Here is a 26626-nt window from a genome sequence, read left to right on the forward strand (position 1 = left end):
TTCTGAAGGCGAACGGGGGTCAGACACAGTATTAGTATGGTGTTCCTACTAATCCTTTAGGTGAGTGTACAACTCTGTGTCATCAGCATAACAGTGAAAGTTGACATTGTGATTCCGGATTACATCACCCAGAGGCAGCATATATAGTGAGAACAATAATGGGCCCAGAACCAAGCATTGAGGAACACCAAAACATACCTTTGATTTGTCAGAGGATATGCCATTCACACATGCGAACTGATATCTTTCAGATAAATACGATGCTAGAACATGTCCATGTAGCCCAATATGAGTTCATTTCTAACCTCTCTAAGAGAAGGGAGTGATCAATAGTGTCAAAGGCAGCACTAAGATCAAGAAGCAACAGGACGGATGCGGAACCTTTGTCTAAGGCCATTAGAAGGTAATTTGTTACCTTCACAAGTGCAGTCTCAGTACTATGATGGGGTCTGAAACCGGACTGGAGCATTTCATAAATGTTATTTGTCCTCAGGAAAGCATTTGTGAAACCCATTTTTCTAAGATTTTTGAGAGGAATGGGAGGTTTGATATTGGCCTATAATTGTTTAATATGTCTGGATCTAGATTAGATTTTTTTAAAGAAGTTTAAATGCCGCTATTTTTAGTGATTTTGTTGGAATCTGGTCTAGTTGACAATTTGTGGGTTTAGAACGCATTACAAATTTTGTGAATGTGTCGAGCGATACAGGATAAAATAATTCAGGGAGGTTCAGGACATTCTCAGAAGTGGATTTCTTTTTTTAACGGTAAATGTAATAAGACAGTGATCCGATGTTCCAGGATTTTGGGGGTAAATTATTAGATCTACAATATCTATTTCTCTAACATGGACTAAATCTAAGGTAAGATTGTGGCAGTGCGTTGGACCTGAGGCATGTTGGATAAAACCCATTGAGTCAGTTATGGCTTCAAAGGCTTTTTGAAGAGGGTCATTGGACTTTTCCATATGAATATTGAAATGGGCAAAAATTAGAATACTATCTGCCATGACTACAAGGTTAGACATGAATTCTGGAAACTCATTGAGGAACATTGTGTATTGCCAGGGGGACTGTAAATAATAGCTATGTAAAACGATTTATCAGCCTGATTAACTTTCATGAGTAAAACATCAAAAATAATGAAAACCATGTTTAAGATTTTTCGGGATGCACAGGGGATATGATCACTAGCATAGCCTGGAGGAGAGGCCTCATTTAGGGCAGTAAATTAATCAGTCTTTAGCCATGTTTCACACAAGCAAATAACATGTAGTTTATGATCAGGAATTAAATAATTTATTGCAACTGCCTTTGGAGAAAGGGATCTAACATTTAGGAGTCCCATTTTGAGATGCAAGGTGATACAGTCATTTTTATTTGTGAACGAGGTGGAGGAAGGCTTTATCTTAAGGTTGCTATTGTTAGCACTACCTTGTTTAACTTTTCTCAGCCTTTTCTCAGCTATGCTATCGACAGACTCCACTATGCTAGCAGGCTGGCTAACAGCCTGTGGCCTGACCTGCACCCAATCTCATGGTGTGGCTATAGGAGTGTGATGGAATCGCCGATAACTGAAGTTTTCTTTTTTCCGGGCCACCGGTAGAAAATGCCTGCCAATCATTCCCCTCCGAAGACGACTCGGGCCTTGACAAAATCTGTTGAAAATCTCATTCAGCTCTAGCAGCGACACAGGTTTAACTGGTCGACAGCATTTCTTCCCAGTGACCAAGAGAAAGATCTGTGCCAGGGGGGCTAACAACACTATTGTTTCTTCCTGGTGGCACAGACACATTTTTCCCATTTCTACACTAACATAATCCTTGCTTGACATTTGCGTCTGAAGCAGAACCTCTAACACTGCTATCTTTACCTGAAGTCGATAATTCTCCTCCATGTTACAATGATAAGGCATAATAATGGTACTTCACTTAGGGTGTTCAGGGGTGAGTAGTTCTGGTAATTATGTCCAAATAGAGTCCTGGTGTAGACAAGTTGGGTAAAAAGTCAACAGATAAAAATATTGCGTTTGTAAACTCTTAAAGTAGCAATTAGTTTATATAGAGTAAATTCGAAAAAGTTTGGCAGGTAGCCAGGTAGGTAACAGCAAGCATTACCTTCTCACAACATGACATTACCTTCTCACAACCTTGTGGCAACGTTTTTTGAAGGTTATTGCATGACCACATAATTGTTAATCTTCCTTACCTGCTCAGGATGTCGCAGAAACGTAATTACACAACGTACTGACAATGTAACCACTTACGTACCAGTTTGGTAATGACCTTACGTAACTACAACTGGAATCAGAAACCACATATTCCAAATATTTCAGCTTTGAGATAAAGAAACAAGAATTCCCCAACACACACAATTCAAATTCCATGTTGACTCGCACAATACCAGATGGAAGGCATACACAATTGAAGTGCCACAGCTCAAGCATCCCGCCATTTTTTGTTCGTTAGTTTATACTCCTAAGTTGTCCAAAGTTTACCTCAGCAATTACATTACCGATAGCTATAGTACTTCTGATTTGTTTAACAGTATTTGTTTTTCTTTACCCCAGTTTAAGAAAATTCTGATTCATATTCTGTTTGAGTCGTGTCGGTGAGTTTTCACCAGTACTGTACTCTTCTGCTAATGTGATTAGCCTACTCTAGTACTGTACAGTAGTACCGTAGCTACATTGGCAGTAACCTTGAGCGCTTTCAGTCGTTATCATAGTGGTTTCGAATTGAGCAATTTTTCTATTTAGACATTTTGCAATCATTGATGTTAACCTTTCACACTACAGCAATGTACTTTCGGTTTTTCTAATCTCGCAATTTTCCAATTTAATAATTTTCTTATTTAGTCATGTAGCCTACAGTACAGTATACTGAGCTAGCTACTGCAGATACATGTTAAGTACCTAACAAAGTTGTCCGAAGTTTACCTCAGCAATTACATTACCGGTAGCTATAGTACTTCTGAATTGTTTAACTGTATTTGTTTTTCTTTACCCCAGTTTAAGAAAATTCTGATTTATGTTCTGTTTCAGTCGTGTCGGTGAGTTTTCACCAGTACTGCACTCTTCTGCTAATGTGATTAGCATACTCTAGTACTGTACAGTGGTACCGTAGCTATATTGGAAGTAACTTTTAGCGCTTTCAGTCGTTATCATTGTTTTTTTGACTTGAGCAATTTATATTCAATTTGTGACTAAACATGCGAGAATCATCGTGTTTTCAGAGTATTTCTGACTTGTACTTTATTGCTATAATGTGCACCAGGCTAAAGAGTGGAACATTAAAATATTAATTCTCAGCGCAAGATAATTTTTACGCATAAAATCTGCTAAGCAGTACACAATTTTATAGTCATGTTTTAACAAACATTGAAATCCTTAATATGCATTCTTGTTTATCATTGCAGCTTTCCCTGACTGCAAGAACCATAGAACCACAGAGCAAGCATCTCAAGTAAGTGACTGTAAACACAGCAAATGCTGTAACTGTAAGTTTACAAGACGGATGTGTGCAATATGGTAAGCAAAATGTATTGATAGCTTTACATTGTAGTTATTGGGGTACCAATCATTTCTATGCATTGAATAAATAATGCGGAGCAACTTTAGCTTTTTTATCGTCATAAAGACAATATCCCCTTAATAATATTTTGGTCAGTCTCAAGGAAGATATGTAGACTGAGGCAGTAATATAAATATACAAATAATATCTTTGTATGCTTACTTTGAGTAATTGGAATTGGGGTGTTTTTTCTCTAAAAGACAGTTGGACTGTTTCGGCTACTTAACAGTAAGGCGGATTTTAGGCATTTGTTTGTAATTTGTAGTTAAAGCCAATAATTTACTGCTTTTTAATATATCTTCTCAATCCTTCTGGATCATGAACAGACACTCTACGAGTTATACAGAAAGTGAAGGTGATCAAGAAATCCCATAATGAAATCTTATTTCATATGCGAAGGATAGAGCTGTGGAGTGCAATAAATGAGGAGACAAGAGACAGAGATGTGTTGAGTCGGCTTTACTCTCCACTCACTTTATTCTATCACCTGGTACAGCGTGAGAACAACCGTCCCACATTAACCCGGAACTCCAATTCCCTAACACCTCTCCCTTAAAGGTACAGTCCCCTGGTAAATGTCTCTTTCAGTCTTACTTGTGGGTCACCACACAGCCCCCCCCCCCCCCCCAGAATTCACCCATAATAACAGGGCCAGACCAAACAGGTACCCCAAATAGAACATAGGACACTATTCACTAGTGCAAAACAAAACAGTTCATAACAGTCCAACGTACAGGACCAGGCGGCCATATCGGCTGCGCTTAACAGGAGAGGGGCAAAGGGCAAGGGGCAGGGTCTGCCGCAGGGGGCGCCCTCGCCGTGGGGGATGGGCCAGCTGAAGCTGAACACCAATATCCACATGAGCAGACAGTGAGCAGATAGCCATCCTCTCAGGCCTGCCCTCAAATCCACAACGAAGTTCTTAGACCCTCCCACCAGGACACGGAAGGGTCCGTCGTAGGGTACGACGGCCATCGTGGCGGATGAAGCCATACTTTGCTGACAGTAAATCCTTGGGAACATAGGACTGAAGGAGGCCATGGTGAGACGTTGGAATGGGAATGAAAGCGTATGCAATGTCTCAGGACACAGCACGATGGGCGGCAACCGACCACAAGGCCGTGGCTGTAGTATTCTTGAGAACCAATCACATTCCAGAAATATTGCATTGTTTGTTCTTATTGGCTATAGCATTTGTTAGCTGCTGTAGTGGAGGACAGGGGAATCACTTCTGGCCACCTGGTGGTCCTGTCCACCATGGTGAGGAGGTAGGTGTAACCACGGGAGAGGGGAAGTGGGCCCACCAGGTCCACATTCAAATTATCAAAATGTCTCTCTGGCACTTTGAAGGGCACCAAAGTGGCCTTGGTATGAGTCACCTTTGCGCTTTTAGGAATCGGACCTCCTAAGCCCTTCGGGGTGTGTTTTTTCCTTTCCTTTTGTGTCTCTCCCTGCCTCTGATTCCTTATGTATGCATTTTGTTCGTTTCTATGTTTGTCTGTCATTACATCTCCCCGAGTACCAGTCACCTTGTTCCCAGCATTCCCTGAAGGCACCCCTGCACCAGAGCACCCGTAATCACGAGCACCCGTAATCCTGAGCACCTGCACCAGTCTACACACCTGGGGGGCTGATTGCCACTCTCCCTTTAAATGGGAGAGGTTTGCTTTCAGTCCCGGCCTGATTATTGTACAGCCACGTAATTATTACAGTGTTCTCAACCTAATTAAGCAAGCTATCTGAAATTCCCGAGTACCCTGTTTTTGTTATCTTCCGCTCACCGTGATTTTTCCGTTCGTTTCCAGACCCTTGTTCCGAGACACGTCCAGCACCTTCCTCCCAACTACCTGGATCACCTATCTGCCTTACTGTTATCGACCTTCGCCTGGACTGACTCCCCGCTCTGTTGACCGAACCCTGCCTGACCTTCTGACCATTCTTGCCTCCCGGACTTTATACCACTGCTACCCACTATCCACCCTCTAACACTCAAACCTGTCTACGTATTTCTTACGTATCTCCACTGTCATCTCAAACTACTACAATAAATCATTGTCCTTTTTACCCTTGTGGTAAAAAGGACAATGGATCCTTACCTCTTGTCCTGAGTCCAAGGAGTAGTGACATTCGCGGGTGTCAAAGACCTTACGCCTCCAGCCCGCAGGTACCATGGGGTGCGTTTGGCCAGTGGAGACGTTGCAGTGGAGTGTAGCGTTGGCCGTGTCAAACACCACATCTTCCATGAGCAGCATCCTGGGGGCCGTCCTATAGGCTTGAACCTCAGAGTCCACGGTCTGTTCTCCAGCCATGGCTGCGTAGTCGAGGCCCAAGTGGCCGGCCCCAATGACCGCCCAGAGAGGCAGTCTGTGACGAAATTGTCTTTGCCGGCCACGTGCAGAATGTCAGTGGTGTACTCGGAGATGCTACACATCTGACACTGCTGCTGACCAGACCATGGCTCAGAAGACTTGGCCATGGCAAACGTCAGCGGCTTATGGTCGACAGAAGCCGTGAACCGCCGGCCCTTCAACAAGAAACAGAAATGACGGGTGGCGAGGAAAAGACCCAGGAGCTCCCTATCGAAGGCACTGTATTTCCTCTCGATGACACAGAGCTTCCTGATGAAAAAGGCCAGCGGCTGCCAGGCTCTGGCCACCCACTGTTCACAACGTAATCAGCGGCGTCTGTAGTAAGAGCAACTGGGGCATGTCGGAGACGGGTGGGCCAGCAGAGCAGCGTTGGCCAGCGCAGTTTTGGGAGCATCAAAATCTCTGGGGACCAATCCAACACGTCCGCTGGCCTCCCGCCCCGCAAGGCGTCATACAAGGGTCACATGAATTCGGCCGCATGTGGGAGAAAACAGTTGTAGAAGTTCACTATGCCCAGGAACTCCTGCAGGGACTTCACCGTGCGGGGGTGTGGAAAACTGGCGACAGCGTTCAACTTGGCAGGGAGGGGGACGGCACCCTGCAGGGTGACGTGGTGGCAGAGGAAAGTGATGGACGACCAGCCAAACTCGCATCAACCTTGGCCGGGTTGATGATGAGATCATGCTCACTGAGTCGGCTGAACAGCTGCCGGATATGCATCAGGTGGTTGTCTGCAGACGAGCTGGCCACGAGAATGTCATCCAAGTAAACAAACAGGAACGGCATCTTTAGAAAGGCATCTTTAGGAACTCAAAAAGGCCAAAGGGTGTGATGACTGCTGTCTTGGGGACATCTTGCGGGTGGACAGGCACATGGTGGTAACCGCACACCATCTCCACCTTCGAAAAGATGGTGGTGCTGGCTAATGAGCGCCGGCCCTGGCTTTTCCCGGGGCTCCAAAACTGCAAGGCTGGCGACACTGCTTGGCCTTGGCCCCAAACCAATGGTAATAACACCACCCGTCCTCTGTGATGGTCAATTTCTAAAGTACAAAACAGTTCTATGAAAATGGTAGGTAAGATAGGAGAAATCAATTGTGCAATAAACGGTTTCAATATACTTGCAAGGAGAGAGTATGCAGATTACAAGGTAACAGTGAATAGTCTCTAAAGCACATTCAATCTGTGTGGCTCCTGGAGCATCTGTAATACAGAGCGAGACATTATGCAATTCATAAATAGGTATTGATGGCCAAGTCTGGGCACAATCACGAAAACTGAGCTTCTCAGATATCAAGGGAGTAGAACAGACATGCAAATTGATGGTCATTGAATCTATGTTCACGTATGTTTCCCATGGGATAGAGTTGACCACTGCAACAATACGAACAGAGAAACCTGAGGGTAAGGGAGTACAGGTCCTACCTGTTCTGATTCTATCCTCCTTAGTGCGACAGTCTGTCTGCACCAGGGTAATTTGTATCCTTACAATTAAGCCACCTTTTCCTATTTGCTCAGTGTAGGTTAACTTAAATAATTTGGAAATGTTTACCCCCATAGGACGACGGTGATTGTTAAATTCTGCTATCACCATATAGACCAAATCTAAGTTAGCCTCACCCGGCTGGTCAGGAATGGCTGATGGGGTATAACAGTCCTTATCTGGTGGTGTCATTCGGGCTGCCACATCCATCCAACCATGTGTCTGCCAGTCTGCTACTGAAAATGGGATAGGGGTTAACATAGGAGAACGTGAAGATGTTGGTATGTGTTGGCAAATCCAACAATTAGTCATGTTCTTGTGTTTTGCATAGTCAACCATTATCCTAAGGGCTATATTGTCTGGCTCTAACAGTGCTCTCCTTACCCTACCTGGTTCAGAACTACGTGGTGCAGGAGTAGGAACTACAGTAGTACGTGCAACTGTTAAGGGACATATCATAGCGGGTCTACCTTTAGGGAAGTCGGGTGATCTGCAAGGGGTGGTACCCTCATTGGTACTGAAACACCAGTAATCCTGGATTACCCCTAGAGGTTTGGAAATGTTAACAGCGCAATAATCATTATCATAACATCTCCACCTATTCACTTGGTTGGGGAAATGGTGTGAGGGGAACATAGTGTTCCCTCCTGTATACAGGTGAGTCCAATACCACTTATCATCCTTCAACATTGGGCTTGTCAGTACATAGCAATCCCCATCCGGGGGGCAGCTCATCATGTCACAAGAGATTGACAAAGTCTGTTCAAAATCAGACCCTGTCTGTATCTGTGGTTCGGGCCTCTTCTCACGGTGTACAAATGTCTCTTTCCTTGCTTCATCAGGTGTCATATTTACAATCTGTCCATGATCATCACAGTGTGGTTTGGAAATCCACACTATCGGTATGACGATGATAATACTTAAAATCAGCAGGCACCCGATGGTGCACCTCATTCCTCCGGACCTCCTGAAGGGGTTCCATGGTCCTTGTCTCTCTGGCTCCATGATCGCAGGATGAGTTGGAGTTGTTAGTTACTAGCACCACAACCCACGCCGCCCTTAGGTAACTTCAGTTTACCTATTCTTTCGCCGTATCTTCTAATGCTGGAGCCTTCTTACAGTGCGTGGCGTGGACCCAGGTACCTCGTTCAGCAACTTTGAGTGACCAGTTGAACTTGGTATGGACCCAACCAGCGTGGCTTGCTCCAGTGCTTTCTCTTGCAGTCCTTGATGACTACCCAGTCTCCAGGCTTGATGTCGTGCAGCGGGCCTTCAATGGGAGTTGGTAGAGCAGCTTTCACACTCCTGTGGATGTTGTTCAGAACCTTTGACAGATTAGTGCAGTATGTTAACATTGTATCATTCACATGTTCTGAGGTGAGGTCTGTGTGAGTAGGGGCACCTAGGCCTGTGTTCATTGGTCTTCCAGTGATGACCTCATGATGGGAGAGGCCTGTTTTCACCCTGGGCCTTCCTCTCATGTATGTAAGCACAAGTGGGAGTGCTTTAACCCAGTTCAACCCTGTCTCCTCACCCAACTTTGAGAGTTTCATTTTAATAGTCCCATTTTCTCTCTCCACTGCCCCCCCACTCTGCGGGTGGTAGGCACAGTGAGTCTTCAGATCAACTCCTAGGTACTCAGACATCTTCTGAATAGCTCCGTTCACAAAGTGTGATCCATTGTCACTTGAAAGTTTCTTAGGAATACCCCATCTGGGTATGATTTCAGTCAATAGTGCCTTAGCAACTGCTGTAGCGTCGGCCTTCCCAGCCGGGAAAGCCTCAACCCATTTGGAAAACATGTCAACAAACACAACACAGTATTTCTTACCCTCGCAGACTTTTTCGGCGTGCTTGATATACGGCCAAACGATTTCCATGTGGCCCTCGTCCAAGGCCACGCAGTGCTCCTTTACATGTTTCTGCAAATCTGGGAGCAAACCAGCCAGTCTTACACTGTTGTTCCCAGGGAGAATCATCAGCCCCTTCTGGTTTTCTGCCGATCTATTACGATAGTCTGTGACTCTTTCCCCCGGCTTCTGTTTGCAGTCAGAAATTTTCTCCCAGTTCATCCGTCTCGGGAAAAAGGCACCTATCCGTCCACACAGCGCCATGATGGTTATCCTGTTTTGAGAACCAGCACCCCAATTATACGCGCCATTCTGCACGGGCCAGTCTCCTTTCACCCTTCCCCATCTGAGCTGTAGGGCTTTCATCATTACCATTTCGATTTCAACTATATTTGGTCTATATTGTTCAAGCATCTGAAGAAAAACACGATTGAATTCTTCTCCTCCTTCCATTTCCAGGTTTGGTAGTGAGGCAGCCACGTCTTTAAGGTCGGCAGGCGACCATGGCCGGTAGACGAAAATAGTTGGGGGCGCATGTTCTTCACCTCCCGCGGATGGATTAGCAACTTCTACCATCGGGAAATGCCCTTCAGGCATCCCAGACGACGTGACAATTGGGGATGTCGCATCCCTGGTCCTCCAAGCAATTGGGGATGTCGCACCAAAGTCGGCCGCGAGTGAAGGATAAATCTTCCGGACAGGAGTAGGACCATCTCGCGACATCTTCGGCGACTTTTCTGCTTGTGGTTCAGGATCTGCTGCGGACCTCCTTGGTGAGGCAGCATATGATGGGGGTCGGCCAGACGGAGGGCAATCCAGATCAACATCCACCCTAGTAAGAGGAGTGTTGAAGTCTAACACTTCCCCGAGTTGGTTTGTTGGAAAGGAGAATAAAACACCAGGAGTCAGGTCAATTACCGTATCATATGTCCATTTATTACAGAAGCTTCTGGAGACACGTCTACAATTCCCCCTTTTGATCTCTCCCCAGAGAGATCACCCCTATTCGCCAAGCTCCAGTTCTCCCGGGTCATGCTGCTCCAGTAGAGGCATCAGCATCCCTGATGGCGATCCTGGAGCCTTCTCATGGCAAGCCCTCTTATGCATGGGATACAACAACACCCACAAGTAACCATTATAGCACCAAATGTAGCAAGCGATAAAAGAACAGACATTATCAAACCTTTCCACTGGCCGAACATCGAGGTCAGCCATTCCTCCAGCGGATTATCTATCCCAGAATGCTTGTGCATAGTTCGCGAGAGAGTCCTAAGGCCATGCAGCGCCTTAGCAACCGATCCGTCCGGAGCTGTATCGTTAGGAATGAAAGTACAACACATGTCCCCAAACATCGCACACATCCCGCCCTTCTTTGCCAATAACATATCGAGGGCTATGCGATTTTGCACCGCCATCAATGAGGTGGGGCCCAACTGTTCTGACAGGCCCTCCACCGCGTCACCGGTCAAATTAGAGAGACGTAAGACATTATAATGTACATAGTTAATGCAGTCTACATTCTTGTTTGGAGTGACGGGGAACAAAGCGGACAGGATAGGAATATTTTCAAATCCTGCCGCGACTTGGTCTGCGAGTTTAAATTATTTGGGGACCCTTCTACGGACCCCTATCGCATCTATATAAGTTGGGGAGTCCACAGTGAGGTCGAATGTATCACGTGAACGACGGCCTATTACATGTCGATGCCGACGCTGAGTAAGGGCATCGCTCCTTTTTGCCTGGAGTGCTTTAACTCGGTCACCTATCAGCACTAAGGGTGCTGCTAACCGTACCATTGCACATACCCCCTGGGTACCTGTTGGGATTCTTACCAGGAGTCGGGTGCCCCCACAATAGTAATACAGGCCAGACCGGGCCCAGGGTCCGATAATAGATCTGCTCTGAATCGTAACATTACACCACTGCAAGGGGATCTCGCCAACGTTTACCACGGGTTTCTGACTGGTGAAGCGGAAACAGGTATATCCCCCTCCCCCTTTATGGGGAGTGAACGGCCCCGTCCTGGTGTCGTTAGCTATCGGAGGAAACACCCTCGCCAGGGTGATGCAATTCACAGGGGAAGCGCTATGTGTAAGAGCTAACATACACTGATATCCCCAAGGGTCCTCTGAATACAAAGGAGCCGGCTCAGTGTATAGTTGAGGTCGGGCGGCGGCACATGCCACACAGTCCCCTAAATCTTGTTCTTTAGCATTTTGCAACATCCAATCAAGCCAAATATTACTCTTGTGATACCCCGTGGCTTTCTCGATCACCTCAATTTGGTATAGTCCACCCCTACCACTTCCCCCGGTTGCACCTTACCTGCTGAGGTGTCCACAGTCCCCGTAACTGCTAGTGAGAGCTAGTGGTCGGCACCCTAATGTTAATCTTAATAAACGCTTTGGTGTCAGTCCCTGCATGCTCCACTCCGAGAACCAAATATGTCTTGTCCGCGCCTCTGTATGGAGAGGTATCCCAACCCCCGACTGACAAGGTAAGTGGATTCTGGGAGGAGCTGAAATCTCGTTGGAACTTAAACGGGCTCCACATAGTGGCATTCGGTCCCCACGGGAGTCCGGGCTGCCACTGTCCCGTATACGCTCGGACCTCGTCCCATCCCGGGCACCACCTCTCACCCGGCAGACGTCCCATCAGGCCACACATCCTATCTACATCTGGAGTGTGACACACATACAGGTTGTAATCCCTCCACGAGCCATTATATCTCCCGCAAGCTATGACCGAGCATAGGTCAAACGTGAAAGCAGTATGTGACCCTTTGATATAATCCAATTCAATACCCCCTCCCCGCATCAGGCAGGCGTCCTCTTTTTGTGTCCCCTGCCTTCTCGCCGTGGAAATGGAGACTCGATGCCAGCCAGGAAAATCTGTAGCAACATACAACACACATATCAATATTCCACCAATTCCCATATACCATTTCATTCTACTATCATCACCCCAGACCTTTCTCTGTAACCCTGTCATCTTGGTACGAGTGGTATGAGCCACTCTGTGTCCTATACCCCCTTTTGTTACAGTATTCTTCAGTTCTTTCCCCTAAGAGTCTATTCCCCTGGCGCAGTCCTCTGTCTCCTTCACTCGCTCGTGGTCCTGCCGTGTCCTGGGGTCCGCTCCTGGCACCGGTCCGGCTGGTGGAAGTATTACTCTACCGTCTGGCCCTCTCCAGAGCCCGCTCGTCTCTGTTGCTCCTCTCTGTTGCCAAATTGTTTTCTCTTGTGGGGAAGCCCCCTTTTGATGTCTCACTAGCCCGTCTTTCTCAGGGCCTTCTCCCCACCCCACTTCCTCTTCTGCTCCTACCACCATCACTCGCGGAGTGTATCCTGCTGCCTGTTTTGCTGCTGTGTCTGCCGCTTGGTTTCCCTGAGCTACTACACTATTTGAATTATCGTGTCCTTTGCATTTTATGATGGCTACCTTTTCGGGGAGGTCTAGGGACTCAGCTAGTTCTCTCATCTCTGCCTCGTGTTTAATCGGTTTGTCTCCTGCTGTTCTAAACCCCGCTTTTAACCACTGTCCTAGCTCCATGTGTGCTGCGCCTACTGCGTATGCCGAATCTGTGTAAATGTTTACTCTTGTTCCCTGGGCCAGTCTAAGGGCCTCTATTAGTGCTCTAACTTCTGCTCTCTGGGCTGACTGCATCCCCTGGAGCCTCTCTGCTTTCAGCGTGACTAAACCCTCTGGTGTTAGTTTCACTACCGCAAAGGCCGCCCTCAGGCCGTCTTGTTCGTGTCTGAAACAGCACCCATCAGTGAAGAGGTCCTCTGCCCCTGGGAGGGGTTCTGCCTCCAGATCGGTTTGTGTCTTACTCTCCCTCACTACCTCTTGCGCCCACTCATGTGGTAGCCCCGTCCCCATTCGGTCTGCAATATTTATCCCTTCATGTGTGAAAATCAAATTTGGAGCCCCGAGAATTTTGCTTAGGTGTTGTTGCCTGAGGGAAGTCATAGTGAACATCTGTGAATTTACATACGCCACTACACTGTGTTGTGAGTATCTGAAGGTGATGCCCCATCACTATGTGTGCACATTTTTGAATGAGTCTCGCTACTCCCGCTGCATGCTGTGTGCAGGTGGGGTGCCTTTTTTCGGTTTTGTCAAATCCTCCGCTTATGTACATGAGGATGTTCCTATCTCCCCCTTTTTTCTGAAACAGGACCCCGTTCATGACTTGACCTGTTTCAGAAACATCTAGAAAAAAAGGTTTTGTGTAGTCAGGTATGGCCAGATCAGCTGCGGTGGCTAGTTGTTGTTTCAGCAAAATGAAGGCCTGGTCGGCCGGGCAAGTCCAATTGAGAGTGGCTTTAAGTTTACGCATTCCCTGCTCCTTAACTAGTGCTCTAAGTGGCTCTGTGAGCCCTGAATAGTTTGGGATGTAATTGCGGCTGTGCCCCGTGAGCCCCAGGAATGATAGCATTTCCTGAACAGTAGTGGGTTTAGGATGGTGGAGGATGGTTGTGCGGTGAGCTGGGGAAAGTCCAGCTCCCTTCTGCGAGATTACTCTGCCCAGAAAGGAGACCTGCGTCCTTACCAGCTGTAGCTTTTCTTTCGACACCTTGAACCCTTTCTCAGCCAGTCTGGTGAGGACCGTCATTGTAGCTTGGATGCAGGCGGCCACCGTCGGGGCCGTCAGCAGCAGGTCGTCTACATACTGGACCAAAGTTACCCCTGTCGGCAGGCAGCATCCCTGCAGCGCGTCTCTCAGTACCTGGTTGAAAATACCAGGGGAAAGCGCGAACCCCTGTGGTAGTCTCGTGTACCGCCATTGCCGACCCCTATGTGTGAAAGAAAAAATATCACGAAGTTCCTCTGCTAGTGGGAGACAGAAAAAAGCGTTAGCCAGGTCAATGCAGGTGAACCATTTTTGATCCGGGGTCAAATTAGTGAGTGCTACATACGGGTTAGGTACCGGTATAGTGGGTGTGAGTAAAATGTTGTTTATAGCTCGGAGATCATGGGCCATACGGTATTTCCCTGTCCCTTTCTTTTCTACCGGGAGGATAGGTGTGTTCCTTGCGGAACCTGACTCCTCTAACACCCCTGTGGGCCACAAACCATTCAATGTCACATCTAACCCTTCCTCTGCCTCTGGTTTGTGTGGGTATTGGGGCAGCCATATGGGCTCTCCCGGTCCGATTTTAAAGGTGACCGGTGGGCAATCGGTGAGCCCCACGTCCGTGGGGCCCTTGGACCACAGTGAGTCAGGTAACTCATTAAGTCTGGCTGTGGCTACAGGGTGATCCATCTTTTCCCTCCCATGATCCCGAGTTATCTCCCTTCGCTCTAAATATACCCAATCTGTCCCTGGTGCTTCTAACCGATACGTCTTACAGCTGGGTGAGTACCATACGTTTGGTGCCTGAGTGAGTGTCCAATCAGTGCATTCTACCGCCCTTTTATCCATGGGCCCCAGGTCTTTTGCTTGGTGTTTAGGATGCAGTGCCAGTGACACATGTGGGACGGACTCCTCCGCCATCATGTACCACTGATCCTGCTCCTCTGTCAACTGTACATCTGCCGCTACCTCTTCAGGGCCTACATATATGAATTTAGACCCGACCTGCCACGTGTCTCCACACACTACATCCCCAAACCCCTCTCTATACACCTCATCGCCCTGCCGATCATAAAATAGGGTTACATGTGGGGGATCTGGCGGAGGAAAGTACGGCTCGAGGAGGGAGATCCACGGCCTCCATTTGAAGTACTGGGACAAAATACCCTGTTTGTCCGGCTTTTCCGGTGTCAATAGTCCCCAGTATATCTCTGCTATTTCACCCTTCACCGGTTGTACCAGGTACTGCCCTTTGCGTGTGGTTTCAGGTCCGCACACCGCCGATGTCCCGTCTGGTAACGTGACAGTTAGTCCATCTGGAGAACACAAGATATTAGCCCCCAGTTTTATCAACAAGTCTCTCCCCAATAAGTTCACTGGTGTGTTTGTCGACACCACATACGGATGGCTGAGGGCCTGTTTACCCAGTATCGTTTTAAGAGGAAATGTCACTGGCAAAGTCTGTCCCACTCCTTCAAACCCCACAACCTCCACTGTCTTGGAGGATAGTAGTCCTGTGACGGGAGGGGCGGTGATGGTGGAAAAAGTGGCACCTGTGTCAACCAGAAAGGGGAAGTCCTTCCCGTCGACATTCAGGGACAGCATTGGGTCTGCCCTTCCCCCGCTGTCCCCTCCCCCCCCGTAGACCGTCACGCCTGGTCCCACCCTCCCTCATAAGAGAGTGGGTATTGTCCAGGTGCGCTAGGTGGTGGGACGGCGTGTGGGCTGGGAACTGGTTTGGGTATCCTCTGCCCCCTGCAGTGTTCTGTGGGCACTCTCTGGACCAGTGGTTCGGGTCACCAAACGTAAAGCAGACTCCGTATGGGACTTGGGCTCCTGGAGCCCCTCTGCCTCTACCCCGCCCCCTCCCCCAACCATAACCTCCCCTCGGAGTCCCTGGTCGATAGGGCGCGGTGAATGCCCCCCGGCCACCGTGAGGTTGGGGTGCCCATGTGGGAACAGGGTATAAATCGGGTGTCTCAGGTTCTCCTGAGCCTAGGGCTGCCATCTGTCTGTGTTTCTTTTTCCCTTCATTGAACCTCCCTTTGGCTTCACCCAGCTGTAAGTGCAACAGGTTCTCTTTCAGTCCATGTATCTGTTTGTCTTTCTCTGTCTCCTAATCTTTAGCCCTCTGTAAATGATGCACTATGTGTCTTTCCCATACGTGTGATTCACTACCCGGCAAGTCAGGATTTGCCATCATTGCCTCTTTTATTTTCTCTGGAAGTCCCTCTAAGACCGCCCTTCTAAACCACTCCTGCTGCAGACCCCCCTTCCCCGGGTGGTGCCCTGTGTGTTTGGCCCATGTGTCCTTACATGCTTCTAGATACTGTCTAGGGTGTTGCTCTTTTTCCCAAGGTAACTTGGGCATCGGGGCCCCAGCGGGCAAGGGAAATTGTTCCCTCAGGGCCGTGGCTATGCGCCCGACCACCTGACTGAAAGGAGTGTCGTCAGGGCTCCGCCTAGTGGCGGCCCCTTTTTCTATCTCAGTCATAGCCTGGGCGGACACGGCTCGGGCGGCTACTGCCCTCCAGTCCCCCAGTGCCAACATTTGACCAGCTGTGAGTTTATCAAATTGTGACAACCATAGTCCACCTCCCTCTCCCATCGGGGGTAATTTATCTACCAGTGCCTGTACGTCTCCCAGCCCCAATGGTTTATATCGCGGTTCGCCGCCTCCCACTCTAAAGAGAGGCAGCTGAAACCCAGCACCACCAGCTTCCCCTGCTTGTGACCGCGTATACATTTTATTTTGAGTCTTTTGAATTGATTCTACTGCGTCATGGTGTAATTTATGTTCTGGTGGGGGCGTACGCGGCAGAGGGTATACGTCTACGTCTCCCTTACTCCCGTCTCCACTACTGTCTGTGTCGGGGTCTTCGTCTGAGTCAGTCCATCTCCCTACTGCATTGCCCGTGAGTACCACCCGTCCTCTATGTGAATTAATTTTTTTCTGCCTAGTTCTGGTCTGCCTAGTTCTCACTGTGTCACTATTGTCCGACCCCGACCTTGAGTCCTCACCTACCCTGCCTTTAGTACGGCCTGACCTTCTCTTTATGGCCCCTGTAATCTCCTCTTGTTTATTCTTTCCTAGTCGTCTATTCTCATCGTATAACCCGTACTCTCTCTTGGCCCTTGCCTTGAACGGTTTCACCTCCCCCTCAGTGTCTGTTTCGCTGACTCCGCCTTCCTACTTAACTTTCTCTTATCTTGCTTTCCTGTGACTTGAGTTATGGGCTTGCTATTCTGTGTGTCTAAAGACAATATACCACTCTGTAAACGTAACACTGGATATAATGGTGCCCGGTCCGTACCAAGCCCCAAGTCATCTTCATATGCTGGGGGTTCTATCTCTCCTCCCTCTTTTTCCTCCTTAATTTTCTGTCCCTTTTTCTCTTTGTTCAAATGGTCTACACCCTGACACCACACTGCTAATTTACACCATTCTTTTCTGTGCTTTTCCCATTCCTTCTCCTTTTCTCTATATCTCCGTCTCTTGACCAAATTTGCTATTTCCTTCTTGTCTCTAACTCTATCTCGATTTTTGGAACACTCCTTCTCCTTATTCCACAAAATAACATGTAATGGTCTCCTTTCCTCCATCCTTAATCCTGCCTCACTCACCACTTGTCGCATTTCTCTTCTATCCCTTCTTTTTCTTTCTGAATTGGGTCCATCCTGCCTACAACAGTCATTACATTTGCCACCTGTATCCCCAATTGTTTCCACTTTCCCGTGCCTGGACCCCACCCATCGTCATCAACCTCTCTCTCAAACTCCCCGTCCATTTCAACCTGACTTACGTTACTGTGAGTCCCAGACTCAGAATAATTAACAAATGATTAACGGGTACCTGACCCAACACTTTTGGGACTCAAACCCAGTTTTCTTATAAAAAATTTGGGGAGTTCCAAACTCCCCGGGCCTCTAACCCAGCTGAACCTTTACACACAATAAGTATTTCGAGGTGCCCCTAAGTCCTCGGGCCTCGACTGGTTGCCAAGACTCTAACTGGCAACTCTCCACCGTCCCCGTCGGGAAGTGGCGTAGGGTAGTCAACCCTAGAACGATTAACGGGCCTCTAACCCGACTTACAGTGAGACTCTAACTCACACACCATTAACGGGCCTCTAACCCGACTTATAGTGAGACTCTAACTCACACACCATTAACGGGCCTCTAACCCGACTTATAGTGAGACTCTAACTCACACACCATTAACGGGCCTCTAACCCGACTTATAGTGAGACTCTAACTCACAGACCATTAACGGGCCTCTAACCCGACTTATAGTGAGTCTCTAACTCACAGACCGGTCCTCTGACCCCCTGAATTTAAACCAGTCTCCCAATACGTTTTCCACAGGTTCAAAATTTAGTTCATAGCCAATATGCAGATTTAGATATAACAGGCTCTGCTTACCTTTTTTATGATGCACCGGTGCTAGAACCTGTGAGTCCCGTGTAGTTCAACTGGACCGAGTCAAATTCCTTCTCCCTTTTTCCAATCCCGGACCGAGCCCCCAAAATTGTTGAAGTCTAACACTTCCCCGAGTTGGTTTGTTGGAAAGGAGAATAAAACACCAGGAGTCAGGTCAATTATCATATGTCCATTTATTACAGAAGCTTCTGGAGACACGTGTCGCCGCACAATGTCTAAGGATCAACAGTCAAAACATCATTTTATACTTCTACTACGCCCAAAAAGATAGAGTCGTTAAATTTACAGAACAAGTGTGCTATTGGTCCAGTTCCAATTCTATTCCTTATAAGGATAAACGCAAACATCTTCTTGTCTCCTCCTGGTTTCTGTCTGGCCTGTCAGACTATGTGTGTGTGTCTCTAACCTGTGTCTTGTTTCTCAAAAGACAGACATACTAAATCTTTCTCTCCCCGGCAACTGCTTAAACAGGGTTTCCTATTCTCCTACTTCCTCCTTCAGTTTCGGTTCATATTACATTTAATATTTTGTTTCATTGGTTACAACAGCTTATAACAATTCACTAACTTATATAATCAATACATCTACATTGGTTACAACAGCTTACAACAGTTCACTAACTTATATAATCACTACATCTACAGGAGCCAGAACACATTGATCAGTAGTCCCTACACTACTCTGCCTAAATCTTTTATCAGTCTCTTCTTTCCACATACCATAAGCTTTCCAATCTACTTTCCGTCTCCCCTTCTGTATTTTCTAAATTTTCCCCTGCTCGTATTCCTCCAACTTCTCTCTCAACCCATGCAACTGTCTTTGGCTAAAGCTGCCATTGTTCGGAAAACCCCAAAACTCCCAGAGATGCAATTGTTCACATGTCCAAACACCATACTTATCTTTCATTACCTCTGCCGGCCAAACGTAACTACGAGGGACGTTCAATGGTTTACTGCCGCACTTACCCATGTTCAGAAAACCTGGTAAAAGAAAACCCAACGTGTGCTCTAACACATATACTCGCGCCCTAACGCAAAAAGGAGCCCTAACCCCTAGTATACTCGCGCCTAACGCAAAAAGGAGCCCTAACCCCTAGTATACTTGCACCCTAACGCAATCAACGTGTCATAACACATGTTAATAGACCCGTCGGCCCGTAAGTGAGATAATATAACTGCAGATTTTAACTATAACCGCGGTCTAACCGCTAACCGTATTGCGTTCTTACCTCCAAATTCAATTTCCGCAGGAAACCTGTACTGATCAGGCACGAGTCACAGCTCCAGTCAGGTACTCTCTCTCAACCCCTCAAAGGATTAGCCTATTAGGGGGATAATAGAGTCCAGAGATTGTTCTCTGGCCGTGCACGGTAAACCTGTTGTGGAAAAAGACTCGAACCGATCAGGATTAGGACCCCAGACGTGCCCCCAAAATGTGATGGCAATTTCTAAAGTACAAAACAGTTCTATGAAAATGGTAGGTAAGACAGGAGAAATCAATTGCGCAATAAACGGTTTTAATATACTTGCAAGGAGAGAGTACGCAGGTTACAAGGTAACAGTGAATAGTCTCTAAAGCACATTCAATACATTGAATACTTATAGAGAAATGGGTGGGGTTAGGAAACCACATGGTCGCACCATAAAACCACATGTTCCTTATCCTTCCTACCCCCTGTTGTGTATCTTCCCCTATCCTGTCCTAAAACCCATTGATCTGCATCTACCCCCATCCTGCTGGAGCTTCATGTTTACCTCAACACCTCATACTTCCTTTCCCACAGCACAATCCACATTCCTTTTCTCATCTAAACAGTTGCTCAGTCGTTTAATCAGTTAGAATACATTGTAAAATAAATTTCCCTGACACCTCACACTGTCTGCGGGCCGTTACAGCAGCTGCGGTGTCCGGGTCGTCCTCCGGGGGTGGAAGCGGGACAGATGTGTGCTGGGGGGGCAGCAGCGCATGGACAAACTGCTGCCGGTCGACGAGGAAAATCCTGTCTGCCTCCACAGCCAGCACCTGATAGTCTCTGTAGGAAGGGAGGGGGGAGCAGGCCAGTGCGGTGGGCACGGGTGCTGGAAGCTGCCGCAGGAAAATGTGGGCGAAGAGGAATGAGGGATCTGCAACACCCAGCACAGCCAGCATCCTTTCCATTAACTCGGACGGCTTGCTGTCGCCAAGGCCATTCAGGGACAGCAGGCGGTCTGCTTTCTCCAGCTCCTACAGTTCAAAGAGTTTCAAAAGGAAAATTTTGAGTGCGTCGTACTTGATGTCAGCCGGTGGACCCTCTAACAGCGCCATAGCCCTGGCTGTCGACGAGGCATCTAAGGCAGATACTATGTGGAAATACTTTGTAACGTCCTGTGTTATTCCTTTCAGCTGGAACTGGGCCTCGATGTGTTGAAACCACGGCCGTGGGTTGTGCTGCCAAAAGTCCGGTAACTTGATGGTGGCAGCATAGATAGCACCGATATTAGCCACGCCGCTAGCAGCGGCCAGCGCCGCATCGGCAGCATTTTCACCTCTGCCATTGTGTGACATAATGCAGCCGGATCCAACACAAGTCAAGGTCACCAATGTGGAGTGCAACAAATGAGGAGGCAAGAGACGGAGATGTGTCGGGTAGGCTTTACTCTCCACTTCCTTTATTCTATCACCTGGTACCGCAAGTGAGAACAACCACGGTCACCCACGTTAAATCAGAACTCCAATTCCCTAACACCTCTCCCTTAAAGGTACAGTCCCCTGGTAAATGTCTCTTTCAGTCTTACTTGTGGGTCACCACGGGGCCACCTAAAGAAGGGGAACCGGCATGCTTGAAAGAGACAGATTACAGACAGAGAATGGTCAGTTTCCACGTAAAGTTATACAATTCTTAATGCATTGACTGTTTTTGTTTCTATTTCTTCACATATATTTGTCCCGCTGTCCAATAATGCTTTTGAACAAGGGGTAGAATAAATCACAATAAAATTCGTAATAGCCAATTTGCACAAATGCATGGCTTCACACAACTTTGTTGTCTGCCATAGCCTAATTGCATTGAGCCAATTTCACATGCTTGAGTAAATACTGAAATAATGCCTGTTGTCTTAAACACTACACACATTATTTTCCCAACTGATGTCTTGATTTTATTTCTGTTACTTTACAGATTAACCATCTCAGCCTGATTGGAGGGGCTAATCCTGGAGAATGCCACCAGTCAAGTTTGGAGCGCTACAGCCTGCGAGGGAAATGGGTAACTACCATTCATTTCTGATCATTAAAGTTAATAACACAACCATTTTTTATGAATGTAAAATTTGAGATACTTCACCAATGATCCCATATAAGCTAAAGATTTTCACCTATTAGCTCACTTTAGCAGCGTTTGGATTCACTTTGACATTGAATTGTTGTGAAATTATTGTGAATACTGATAGAATCAAGCTCTGTTATCAAATGGTCACTAAATAAACAGCGGGCACCAACCTTTTCTATTTATTGTTGATGATCAGGCACGGTGAGCCCAGGACAATTAAGCTGTGCAGCCAGAAGACGATGACAACACACTTGTCTTGTTCCCTGAGAGAGAGGAAAAGTGACCGATAAGAATAATCCTATTTCATATCAGCCAAAAACTGATCAACATGATACATATAACCTTGTCTTGGTAAAGGATAAAGGCAGATAACTGTATTCAGCTCTGGAGTAAAATTAAGAGATATGTGTTTGAAGATTTTAATAAACATTTATTATTATAACACATTTCATAGTGAATTTTATCTGCAGTACTATATGTAATTATTATGTACCCTTAAGGTGTCAGAGAATTATGGGTGAATATTTGGATGAACAAGAAAACGGAGAATGATTTAAAGACTGCTTGTAAATTAATTAGCCCAAGGTTAGTCCTATACAGGGGCTTCTGTTTGGCTTAGATATGACTGATTTATCTGAGAGTGGACAGAATGTAAAAGAAAGAGTGGACAGAATGGCCTCGGTAGAATCCTTTTATAAGACTTATAAAACTTGTATATGTGATAACAACGAAATATCCCAAAAAATCTGAAAAAGGTACATCCAAAATAAGTCCTTCACTTGTACATTGTAGATACGTAATTGTTTTACGTAACCAGTACAAAACCAGTACCAATCATAGACTGTATAAATAATGGACGAAGCCCTTTCGCTCTTTTCCATTGGTGAAAAATGAAGCCACCAGTGTCCTGATACGGCGCTGACATCTTGGACTTGCGTCTGCGCAGATAGCGATCTTGGGTCCAGTTCTGCGCAGTAGTTATGCGCAGTAGCGAGAAGGAAGTAAAGCCGTAAAGCCGTAAAGCCGCGAAATCAACGGACCCACCCCTGTGCCCCGCCCTCACTCTCCCTCGCAGAATGCGCATACCGTAATCAATCGCAAGTCCAAGTACAGTACAACCTTTGCTTGTTAAACCTAGACGATATGTTATAGCCTAACTTACATCATGTTTAACCTTAATTTAGAATAGGCCTAATACAAAAATAATTGGTAACTTCTAGCTAACGATCACCTGCTAGCTATTAACATGGCTATTAACGAGGCATGTTGTCTTTTAGCTAACGTTAGCTAGCCAATTACATTTATTTACTAATTAAATAGCTTATAAATTTAACTTACCGAAAAAAATTCAAAGATCGATTGGAAATGCCAGATCGGTTAGCACAATGTACTGCAGAGCAACCCATTATGTCCGTGTGAAATTATATCAATTATAGAAATTTAGAGATTAAATGTTAAGCTCCAATCTCCTCAGTCCTCCGAAGGAGGATGGTGCTTCAGTGGCTCCTTGGCTCAGATAGCTGTCAATCAAAGCTGTGAATCACGACGTCACACCACCGTTTTTAGAGCATTAAATAACTAACTAAAAACCAACTTATTTTAAAAACAAACTCTTGAATTTACATTAGCGTGATACAAACTACAGTAAATGACAGAAACCAGCTTCGGAAAAAATATATTTGAAGGGTAATTTAATTGTTTAGTTGGTCTCGCGTCCCATTGAATAACATGGGGAGGGCGGGTTTATGACCTATACTGGGACCACTCACCAGGGGGCGATCGAGACGTTTTGGCTTCACTTTTCAGGGCTTGTGCGGCACGCTTGGTACCAATACATGCATTGCCAGTATGTCGGGACAACGTAATGTGTTTGCTGTGTTGGAATTTGTGGTGAAAAGTATTAATCATGGTTAAGCAATGGTTGACTTGGGCCTTGAAATTTAGGCAAACTCCGCTCTGGTTACTTTTTTATGCCTATTAACACATACATTTTCATTAACATAGTCCAATGTGCGATTTGTCCGTTCCTGCACTTATTATATACCAAGTCAAGTGTTAGTCTATTTGTTGACTAATAAAAATATAACTTGATGATTAGTTTGTTTTTAACAGGGTTAATGTTAACTAAATTGTCTTCAATTTAATAAATTAACAACTCCACTACAGGCTATTGTACTGATTGGATTTACACATCTGTGTTCTACTTGAAATGACTACTACTATGAAGCTAGCTGATGCATGCACACATGCTAGCTAAAATGTACTAACTACATATGCAACCAAAAGTAAATTCTCACGAGATGACCCAGGGAGTTTTGAAGAAAAGGCACGGCAAGCAATTTCCTTAATTGGTAGGGAACTGATTATATTCTGTGTTATATATCTGCTCATTTGAGCAAGAGATGCGTGCGTAGACACAAGAAAATAGACTTGGCTTCTAATTTTAAGCGCTCTGACGCCTTTGATGTCTTGATGCTCATGGCCCATCTGTACTCTTGCATACATTCCCATGCATTCTGTCCTCAGCATGTATGCGAGTTGTTTGATTTGAACTAGTTAGCTAATGTGTATTAATATAACAAATAAACAGAAGGCTGAGGAAGCTCTGCCCTCAGCCTTCTGTTGTCTTGTCCTTTGTTAATTGCCCCAATCCATTGTGTAATGCAGGGCTATTCAAATCCGGTCCTGGGGCGCCGAAACACTTCTGGTTTTGGTTCTACCTGCTAGTTGATTGCCTTCACCTGGCATCTCAGGTCTGAATCAGTCCCATATTGTTAGTAGAGGATAAAGCCAAAAATGTTTCGGCCCTCTAGGACCGGAATTGAATAGCGCTGGTGTAATGGATTTTTAATTAGAATAAGAAAATAAAGGTTCTAGTACATGTTTAATACCTTTTTAATATGGTCCATTGTGATATGTAAAATAAAGCAAGGCTTGGCCTTTGAACTGGAAAGCGTGACTCTGCTCTTCATTTTTTTGGAGGCTTGCGTGGGCCATGTGGGACCCCTGGGGGGTGGCTCTGTGCCATGAGCCCTTCCCACTCCTTGTCACACTAGTAAAACATGTTGTTATATAATGGTGCATAGTTTGGTTTTAAGTTAGCTAGCTAGCTAACAAATTAGGTGGACAGATGAATTATATATGCTGGCTACTAGCCACGGCTATATATATGTGCTATTGATTGGTACTTGGCTACATTTTGGTGCCATCTTAGATTTGCATGTTTACAACTTTATTTATGTCAGTGGGGAAATTCTTGTTGTGGCCTTATACATAAACCAATACTAATAATGTTTTATTAAGACTAAATTGTATGACAATTGAAAGGATATTGAGTGGACTAAAATTATCAGTGATTTCGTCGACTTGACAGTTACTAGACTAAATCAAAATTAAAGAACTAAAATGTGACTATAGTAGTCAGACTTTGGAAAAAGACTAAGACTAGACCATAGGTCTTCATCCCTCTCCTGGGGACCCCCCAGCTATTCCATCTATTAGATATATCCCAGAGCTAGCACACCTGAATCAACTTTAACTAATTAACAAGCCCTTACCTGTTGAATCATGTGAGCTATTTCAGGGTGAAAACTAAACTGTGGAATGGCTGGCAGGTCCCAGGAGAGGGTTGAAAACCTATGGACTAGACTCAATTCAAATGTGGGTGTCAAAATTAACACTGGTGGACACCCCTATTAATTATTGAGTTCAGGTGTTTCAGCTTCACAGGTGCATTAAATCCAGCACACAGCCATGAAATATCCATAGATAAACATGGGCGGTACAATGGGTCATACTGAAATGCTGTGACTTTAAATGTGGGAGTGTCACACCAGTGGAAACGTGTGATGAATCTTGCTTCACTATCAGGCAGTCTGATTGATGAATCTGGGTGTGGTGTATGTCAGGATAATACTACCTACCAGAATACCTAGTGCCTACTGGAAAGTTTGGTGGAGGAGGGATAATGGTCTGGGGCTGTGTTTCAGGGTTTGGGTTAGGCCCTTTAGTCCCAGTGAATGGTTAATCTTAATGCTACTGGATACAAATACATTTTAGACAATATGGTGCTTCCAACTTTGTGGCAACAGTTTGGGGAAGGCCCCTGTGTACAAAGCAGGGTCCATAAAGATATGGGTCGACTAGGTTGGTGTAGAAGAACTCGAGTGGCCTTCACAGAGCCCTGACTTCAACAGTTTGCAATTGCGAGCCAGGCGTTCTCGTTCAACATCAGTGCCTAACCTCACATATGCCCTTTTGGCTTCCAAATTCCCTCAGAGGCACTCTTAAATATTGTGGAAAGCCTTCCGACAAGAGGTGCACCTTTTATAGCTGCAAAGGGTGAGTTAACTCCATATTAATGCCCATGGTTATGGAATGTGATTTCCAACAAGCTCGTATAGGAGTGATGGCCAGGTGTCTACATACTTTTGACCATATAGTTTGTGAAAGGACCTAAGCACGGCCCTTCAAAACTAAGCGGGATGGTGGAAAAGGAGACCAGAGTCAAATCACAGTTCTCATGGGTTGTCTATGTGTTCCTGGCAATCCTCAAACTTTCAAACTCAAAACACTTTCCCAAATGGGGATGGCTCACATTAAGGCAAACAAAAACACTGTCACAGCATTTCCAGCTCAGGGGGACAAACAGCAGCGTCACCACGTGCCTTGCGCCTCCGTTGGGTATCCTCCCCCTCTAACTCACTGACTGCACCTGTTTTATAGGGGCAAGGAGACAGGTAATTACTTCCCCAAGTGTTCCCTGTTTGCACTGATTTCCCCTTAACTCACACTCTTAGAGAAGCCACTGCTGGGTCCTAAGCTCTATCCCATGCCTGTCCTGTCACAAGTTTATAAAATTCAAAGTAACTATATTCAGAATGAAGACAGGAGATTCGTTATCATGCTGTTTATTCAACACAACAAAGTGATATCAAGCATTTTCAAGTTGATTTACCATTAAAAAAAATCATTAATTCAAGGTGATTTGACTATACTACAAAAAAACCATCGCCATCATTATCGCCA

General features: G+C 46.0%; 1 long non-coding RNA gene across 1 annotated transcript; it reads left to right on the forward strand.

The window, feature by feature from the left end:
* Positions 1-20151: 20151 nt before the first annotated feature.
* Positions 20152-21987, forward strand: LOC109615426. The gene is made up of 4 exons (XR_002196417.1): positions 20152-20916; positions 21060-21140; positions 21449-21535; positions 21795-21987. It is a non-coding gene; the product is annotated as an uncharacterized LOC109615426 (long non-coding RNA).
* Positions 21988-26626: the final 4639 nt, after the last annotated feature.

This window comes from Esox lucius, chromosome 8 (assembly GCF_011004845.1).
Source record: "Esox lucius isolate fEsoLuc1 chromosome 8, fEsoLuc1.pri, whole genome shotgun sequence".
Classification (NCBI taxonomy): domain Eukaryota; kingdom Metazoa; phylum Chordata; class Actinopteri; order Esociformes; family Esocidae; genus Esox; species Esox lucius.